Source organism: Arachis ipaensis, chromosome B02 (assembly GCF_000816755.2).
Source record: "Arachis ipaensis cultivar K30076 chromosome B02, Araip1.1, whole genome shotgun sequence".
NCBI lineage: Eukaryota > Viridiplantae > Streptophyta > Magnoliopsida > Fabales > Fabaceae > Arachis > Arachis ipaensis.
In genome coordinates this window covers 75,250,251-75,259,521 of record NC_029786.2, presented here as the reverse complement: position 1 = coordinate 75,259,521, position 9,271 = coordinate 75,250,251, and positions in this window count along the sequence as shown.

Here is a 9,271-nt window from a genome sequence, read left to right as displayed (position 1 = left end):
CCAAAACTTTTGTACAAAAGGATTCTCTGTTGGTTTAGAAACTATACTAGCAACGAGAGTTTATTGTGAAATTCTTTACCATCAAAAATCCGTTCGTCAAAATGGCGCCATTGCCGAGAAATTGCAAACGTGTGCCTTATTATTGGTTATTGTAAATATTTGCTTTTTGCTTGTTTATTTATTTTTATTTTTGTTTTTATTTTTGATTTTTCGTAAATTAAGAGGTTATTGGTTTTTATTTAGTTATTAAAATTTTCGAAAATAATGTTCCTTGTTCTTTCTTGATTTTCAAGTTGTTCTTCGTGTTCATCTTGACCTTCAAGTTGTTTTTGGTTGTTTTCTTCGTTTTGATCTAAAAATTTTAAGTTTGGTGCCATTTTATTGTTTTTCTCTTTCCTCATTAAATTCAAAAATATCTTTTCTCTTTATTTTAATTGATTTTTTCGAAAATTACAAAAAAAAAATCAGATTTTTATTTTAAAATTTTTATCTTATCTTATCTTAGTTTTAAATTTCAAAATTCAAATCTTTTTCAAAAATCATATCTTTTTCAAAATCTTATCTTATCTTATTTCAAAATTTAAATTTAAAATTTTAAAAATAATCTTTTCAAAATTTAAACCTTTTTCAAATCTTTATCTTATATTGCTGTAAGTGTTTCTAGTTTTAGGAGTTTATTTTTATTAATTTTTTTATTAGTTTTTGTTTTTATTTTCTTTTGCTACTATGAATTCTCACACCTCTGGTTTCAAGTTTGGTTCTAATATTGTTGGAAGGAATGGAAGCTATAACAGGAACATACATCAAGGTCGGAACAATCAAAGTTGGAAGGAGCCACGAGAATCTGATCAACCCTTTCGGCAACAACACCTTCCAAGATACCATGGACAACGACCATCCTACAATACATGCCCAGACATTGGATATGGTAGACCCCTTCGTGACAACCAACATCCACCAAATTGCTATGGTCAGGAGCCATTCTGAGGTGCATACCAAGATGATAGATATGGTGGACCCCCTTGTAGTTACCAACAAGCCCTATCATATGCTTATGAACCACCTCCCCACACCTATGAACCACCTCCCCAACACACCTTTGAACCACCATACTCACAAGCCCCTTTATACCATTCACCTCCATATAACCCTAACCCACATCCACCACACCAACCACCACACCAACCACCACATGAACCACACCCAGAACCACCACCTCAATATTCACCATCTCCATATCCTTATCAAGATGAACCACCTACGTATTATGAGCCCTTTCTCCAAACAAATGAACCCTCCTATCCACCCCAACCTCCACTGGATACCAACACACTCATCTCTAACATCATTGGTCTCACCTCTACACTCCAAAATCTTATATCCCGCATGAACTAATCCTCTACCTCCAATATTCAACCCTCAAGCTCTAGTACACTTCTTTTTCAACCATATAATGATCTTTCCATTCCATCACCACCCTTCATGGAAGAGCACCCACATCCATCAATCCAAGAGCAAGACGATCCCAATTATGCTATTGATATGGAACAAGAAAGAAGGAATCATCTTCGCGTATCCATACTTCATAAGAAGCTAGAGGAGGCCCTACAGATGAAGGTAGTGGAGACCCTTGAAGTCGAAGGAGTGGTTGAAGAATTAGTGAAGGAAGACATCAAAGAGGAGTCTGATTTTGTCTTAGAGCAAGAGGAGGCCCAAAATGTGGAGATAGGAGAGACCCTTGAAGATGAAGGAATAGTCGAAAGGAGTTGTCATGGAAAGAAAATCATCAAGGATGAGTACGATTTTATACAAAAACAACTGGACAAAGCAGTAATTACTAAAGAGGAGGAAGTGGTTGAAGACTTAGGAGATGCTGAACCTCCATGGGAAAGTCAAGTTATAGAGCCTCTTTCAAAGACATTTGAAATTGATGTTGAGGAGGGTGTACAACCTCTAAGGCATAGCCTGGTTGAAGACTTTGAAGAGGTTGATCAAGAGATGGACTCAATCATTGATGAATTCTTATCTACAATTGAATTCTCTCCCATTGGACTTGACATGAAGATTACAGAAGAAGAAGCACAACCTCTCATGCCCTTGGAAAGCAATGAAGAGGAAATTGAATTGGAAGAAAGCTACCAAGGGGAAGAGGTTAAAATTGAAGAAGCTTACAAGGAGGTGGAGGAATTCAAAGAAGAGCACAAGGGAGTGGAGCTTGCAAGATCATTAGAAACACCTCCCCCAAAGCCATTACCATCCAATACAACATTCAAGTGGGTAAAATTCTTATCCTTGACCTTTACTTTCCCACTTGAATATGGTTTACTTGAAACAGATGGTCAGCTTAGAGCTCTTTGTGGCCTTAAGAGTAAGAGGGAGATGGTTAGTGGTTGGCAACACAATCCTAGGTTCGTTGTGGTTGGGAGCTCAAAGTTTAAATGCAAGGGTTGGTGTAAAGCTCAACTGAATGGGTCAAGGAAGATGTTTGGATGCCTTAGTGAGAATTCGGATTGCTTACCACCCGGATGGAATCATCATGTTCCACTTGAAGACGGGTGCAGAAACAAGATTTGGGATCCAGGAATATATGAGGATCAAATTTAGGACCTCAAAGCTTGTGAAGAACTCCATCAAAGCTTGAGAAATTTACTTGGTATTGATAGAGCTTATTGGAAGTCCAAGCATTGGTGGAAGTTTCAAGACTAGTTCAAGCACAAGCCACCATGAGAAGGAGCTCACCAAATGTCCAACTTAAGGACTTTAACTAAAAGTGTTAGGTGGGAGACAACCCACCATGGTATGATCGTTCAGTTTCAGTCTTAGTTTTATTTTATTTTATTCTATTTTTATTTTTGTTAATGACTCTTCTCATAATCTTCTTATAATTTCTGCATATAGTCTGCATTCAGCATTGCATTTTTCATCCTGCATATATAAAAAAAAATATGCACGCGACGCGTAAGCATCGCTGACGCGACCGCGTCATAGTTGCGTTGGGAAGAAAATAGAATTGAACAGAAAGTCACGCGAAAGCGTGGCTGGAGGCGTGCTTTAGGCACAAATACGCCCACGCGACCGCGTCAATGCTGCGTCCGTGTCATTCTAAAAAAGAGCCTCCCATGCGACCACATCACCCACGCGACCGCGTCACCCACGCGAACGCGTGGCCCTGCAAAATCGACGTAAAGAGGTGTATGGCAGAGAGTTATGATGGAGCTGAGCTAGAATGGTGCTAGAAGCACAAGCCCTATCACGCGAACGCGTGCCCCACGTGTCCGCGTCGTTTTTAAAAATATGGCCATTCACGCGATCGCGTCACCCACACGAACGCATCACCCAGATTTTTGGCAAAATGCATTTAATACAGAGAGTTGCGTGAACGCGGGGCTGCACTCGCGCCAATAGCACAAATCAGACCACGCGACCACGTGACCCACGTGTCCACGTCACCTGATAAATATCACACACCACGCGACCGCGTCAGCCACGCGTCCGCGTCGCCTGCGTCGCACAAGTTATCCAGATCAGCGCCAATTATCTTATCTTTTCTTTTCTAATCCTAATTTTTTCTATCTTTTCTTTTTTCTTCTTTCTTTCTTACTTCATCTCTTTAACTTCTCATCCTTCTTCACTTCCATTCTATTTTACTTAATCTATTTGTATACTTTCATTCATTGCATTTTAATTTTGTGCATATTTTTATTTTCTTTTCTAAATTTATTTTTTTTTCCATTGGTGTTAAATTTCCTTATTCAACTGTTGCATCTTTTCTGGTATTATTTTGGTCCTTCATGAATTATTTTATTCTGATTGGGTATTATTATTCATAACTCATAAGTCAATGCTACTCCTTCATGATACTTATATTATCTTGCATTGACATGAACTTACACTATCTTGCATTGCCCATACTCTCTCCTCCATTGTTGCAACTTTTGCACCAATGGTATGCCATGTGCTTCTATTATTTTCTCACTTGCATGTTGTAGCTACCATATAATTGAGACCCTCATTATTTGGCATTAACCCACCCAGACTCTATTTATTTTCTTATCTTTATTTCTGGGTTACTTTTCTTCTTTTCCTCTTCTTTCAGGATGGCCACCAAAGAAGGGAAAGGGAAAGCTTCTATATGGGGCGACAAACAAGTCCATCTGCACAATCCTTGGAGAAAAACATCAGTTGCAGCAGCTCGTCCACTTGCACATCTCAGCATGCACCGAGGACGGTGCAATCTATAAGTGTGGGGAGGTCGATACCGATCTCCATGGGTTATTTATTTCCTTCTCAACACGAATGTTTTATTTTCTTTGTTCATTGTTGCATTTGCATTTTGATTGCATATTTGTTTGATTTTGTGCATATTTTACCACCACTTGGTTAAAGTAATATTTTCTTTTTCAAGAAACTTTTTATAACATTTCACTAATTTGATTAAAAATTTTTGATAAACTTGTTTGAAGGAATATTATACTGGAACATGGTTTAGAGCTCGAACACACAAAACCAGTGAGATTTTGAGCCTATTTGATTGGTTGCATTTTACCAACCAATATTTTATTTTTGGTGTGTGTTTTTCTCTCTAAAATTGTGATCTTTGTCTTGCTTAATTCTATATTTCCATGGTTTGATGGATGCATGCACTTATATGATTAAGGCCTTTGTTTCACTGAGCTTACATACCCATATGGCCTTAACCTTTCATTATCCTTTGCAAACCAATTTGAGCCTATTTTACCCCTTTTGTTCTTTATTTTAGCACATAATTAACTCTAAGCGAAAAGAAATAATGTCCTTAATTTGAATCCTTGGTTAGCTTAGACTAGTAAGAGTGCTCATGAATTAAGTGTGGGGAAATTGGGTTTGCCAATATTTGGTTTGAGAATTGGGTGTTGTGCATTCTTGAGAAAATATGAACAAAAATATTAAACAACATGTTTATGCATTCAATACTTTAATCATATGCATTGAAAAAAAAAATTAAGAAAAGAAAAATAGAAAAAGAAAAAAAAAGAGAGATAAAGAAAAGAAAAAGAGCAAATAATAAAAGGGCGCAAAATGCCCCAAAGTAAATGTTGGTAGCAATGCATATGTACTATACTTGAAATTAGAATGCATAGATATGTGGAAAACATGGTTAATGGATAGTTAGGTTTTGTATTTTGATTACATGGATTGTATTAAGTTAGGTGGGAAAAGTTTAAGTTAATTAAGGATTCATATTTTAGTCCACTTGGCCAAATACAATCCTACCTTGACCCTAACCCCATTACAACCCTTAAAAGACCTCTTGATATGTGTATCTGTGCATTAAATTTTTGTTGATTGTTAGAAGAAAAGCAAGCCTTAGAAAGCAAGGTTAGTAGAGAATTGAGAGAGTCAAACCGTAAACACTTGAGTGATTAGAGTGTATACACTTCCGGTGAGGGTTCGATTCTCTATTATTTGTTCCCGACTTTTATGAGCTATTTTCTTCTGTAAGTTCACTTGTACTTTATTTTGTGATTCGAATTAGTGAAATCCAGTTCATATTCGTTCTTAAAAGATTTATTTACTTTTAACCAAGTAGGTAAAAGCATTTTGCATATAGCTGCATTCATACAGATAGGTTGCATTTCATACATTCTACCATTCCTCTTCACTCTTATAGTTTCTCTTGAGCTTAGCATGAGGACATGCTAATGTTTAAGTGTGGGGAGGTTGATAAACCACTATTTTATGGTTTATCTTATGCTTAATTGAGTGGTTTATATCAATTCTTTACTCACTTATTCATGTAGTCGCATGTTTTACGTTTTCCTTCCTGATTTGGTGCTATGATTGAAAATATGCTTCTTTAGCCTTATATTTACTAATATTAATCCTCTCTTATTACCATTCGATGCCTTGATATGTGAGTTAACTATTTTTAGAGATTATAGAGTAGGAATGGCTTAAAGGATGGAAAGGAAGAATGCAAAAGTGGAAGGAATACAAGAAACTGAAGGAGCTGCTAATGCTGTCCAGCCTGACCTCCTGGTACTAAATCGACCATAACTTGAGCTACAGAGATCCAAATGATGCGGTTCTAGTTGCGTTGGAAAGATAACATCCGGAGTTTCGAAATGATATATAATTTGCTATAGTTGCTCTGAGGATAGACAACGCGGATGCGTGCATCACGCGGATGCGTCGCAGTGACAAAAAACCAGCGTGGCAGATTTCACAACCAGAGAATTCTGGGCTGTTTCTGGCCCAGTTCTCGGTCCAAAAAACACAGATTAGAGGCTATAAAGTGGGGAAATACATCCATTCATCATGGAACAACTGAAACAATAAGAGACAACATTCATAATTCATAATTTTAGGTTTAGATGTAGCTTTTAGAGAGAGAGGCTCTCTCCTCTCTCTTAGGATTTAGGATTAGGATTAAGATTTAGGATTTCTATTATGATTAGGCTACTTCTCTTTATTCCAGGTTCAATGTTCCTTTAATTTATTTTCTACTTTTATTTATTCTATTACTTTAATTGTTATTTATCTTTTCAATTTGGCTTATGAACTTCATGTTAGAGTTGATTTTTTATTTAATATAATTTGAGGTATTTCAGATTTAAGATTTCTTTATTTTATTTATGTTACTGCTGCTTCCCATCTGAAGGCATTTTTATTCGAGTATATTTTCTCCCTTTTTGCTTTGGTTAAGTAATTGGTAACACTTGAGTCAGACTCAGCAGTTGATTGAAAATTGGGAATTGCTGATTGATTTGGATCGCTCTAAAGCTAGTCTTTCCACAGGAGTTGACTAGGACTTGAGGATCAAATTGATTGGTCCACTTGACTTTCCTTTATTTAGTAAGGGTTAACTAAGTAGGAGCAATAATAATTCTCATCACACCTGATAAGGATAACTAGGATAGAATTTCCAGTTCTTATACCTTGCCAAGAGTTTTCTTTATAATTATTAATTTATTTTTCTTGCCATTTAAATTACTCGTTCTCTATTTCAAAAACCCAAAAATATACAATTTCATAACCAATAATAAATCATACTTCCCTGCAATTCCTTGAGAGACGACCCGAGGTTTGAATACTTCGGTTATTTATTTTTATCGGGTTTGCTTTAGTGACAACCAAAACTTTTGTACGAAAGGATTCTCTGTTGGTTTAGAAACTATACTAGCAACAAGAGTTTATTATGAAATTCTTTACCATCAAAAATTCGTTCGTCAGACACCAACAGCCGAGGTATCGAAGTCGGGAGCTAGCAGCATCCCTTGAGCCTTGAGGGCCTCCTCAGTCATCAAGATAGCGCTCTTCCCTTGCTTCACGGTCTCTTTATACTTCCTTTTCAATTCAGCCGCCTTGTTTTTGGCTGCGGTTGCCGATGCAAGGGCCTCATCGCGCTCTTTCTCCACTTCTTTCACCCGGCCTTAAGCGGCGTTGAGCTGACCCTCCAGAGTCAACTCCCGCTTGGTAAGCCGCGCCACGGCAACATCGGAAGTCTTAACCTTCTCCTCTGCACTAGCTAACTACTCCCGAAGTGACTGGACTTCGGCCTTGTACTTGTTATTAGCTTGAACGGAGGACTCGAGCTTGTTCTCCAATGAATGCGTCCCCGCCAGGGCGAATTCCGCCTTCCTCGCTATGGCGGCTCCCCGGAGTAGGGTACGGTACATCCACCTGGCCTGTGAAGGGAGATCTCCACCATGGAAGAAGTCCTCGGTGCCCGGGAGCAGTTGGGAATCAATAAAGCTCCCAGCATCAAAGTTCTTCATCATCACGATAAGAACTCCCTCGGGGCTAGAAGACGGCTTCCTCTTCATCGGGTTGTCAACGATCATCACATCTGGGTTCTCAACCTCAATCTCTGGCTGGGGATCCGGGCCACCCTAGTCCCGATCACCTCACCTTGGGTGGGCAGGGATTGAGCTCCGGCCTCGAGGGCGTTATGGGGAGGCACCTCCTGGTTCTCGGTAGCCGGTTCGTCGTCGCTATCACTAACGAGAAAGGTATTGAACAAAGCATCAAGAATAACCTGGTCGGCAGCCATCGACACTACAAGAGTAGATAGAACCCGTTAGTTGGTAAGACGGATAATAAAACGACAAAAACAACAGACAAACAAGCGATCAAGTGACCACCCACCAATATAACCTCTAGCCATGTCTTGATCCCCCATGAGAAGATGGGGGTTTACATTTTTCCTACCAAAAACGGCCAACAAGACGTCGGCAACCTTCTTGTTCTCGGCAGACAATCATTTATATGTCATTTTGGTGAAGGCATTGGACCCCACATCAAAGCTCCAATAGGTAGGGATACGACTGGTGCGCAGAAATTGTGATTACACTTTAATTATGTAAAATTCATCGCTCTTTCTTTCCCTGGTAATGGCGCCAAAAACATGATGCCAATACCATGGTTCACAACTTCGCACAACTAACCAGCAAGTGCACTGGGTCGTCCAAGTAATACCTTACGTGAGTAAGGGTCAAATCCCACGGAGATTGTTGGTATGAAGCAAGCTATGGTCACCTTGTAAATCTCAGTCAGGCAGATATAAAATAGTAATGGGGTTTTCGAAATTAATTAATAAAATAGGGATAGAAATACTTATGTAATTCATTGGTTAGAATTTCAGATAAGCGTGTAGAGATGCTTTCGTTCCTCTGAACCTCTGCTTTCCTGCTATCTTTATCCAGTCAATCTTACTCCTTTCCATGGCTGGCTTTATGTAATGCATCACCATTGTCAATGGCTACTTTCGGTCTTCTCTCGGGAAAATGATCCAAATGCCCTGTCACGGCACGGCTAATCGTCTGAAGGCATCACCCTTGTCAATGGTTGCATCCTATCCTCTCAGTGAAAATGGTCAACGCACCCTGTCACGGTACGGCTATTCATCTGTCGGTTCTCAATCATGCTGGAATAGGATTTACTATACTTTTGCGTCTGTCACTACGCCCAGCAATCGCAAGTTTGAAGCTCGTCACAGTCATTCAATCATTGAATCCTACTCGGAATACCACAGACAAGGTTTAGACCTTCCGGATTCTCTTGAATGCCGCCATCATTCTAGCTTACACCACGAAGACTCCGATTAAGAGATCTAAGAGATACTCATTCAATCTAATGTAGAACAGAAGTGGTTGTCAGGCACGCGTTCATAGGGAATGATGATGATTTTCACTTTCATCACATTCAGGTTGAAGTACGAATGAATATCTTAGAAGCGAAATAAGATGAATTGAATAGAAAACAGTAGTACTTTGCATTAATCTTTGAGAAG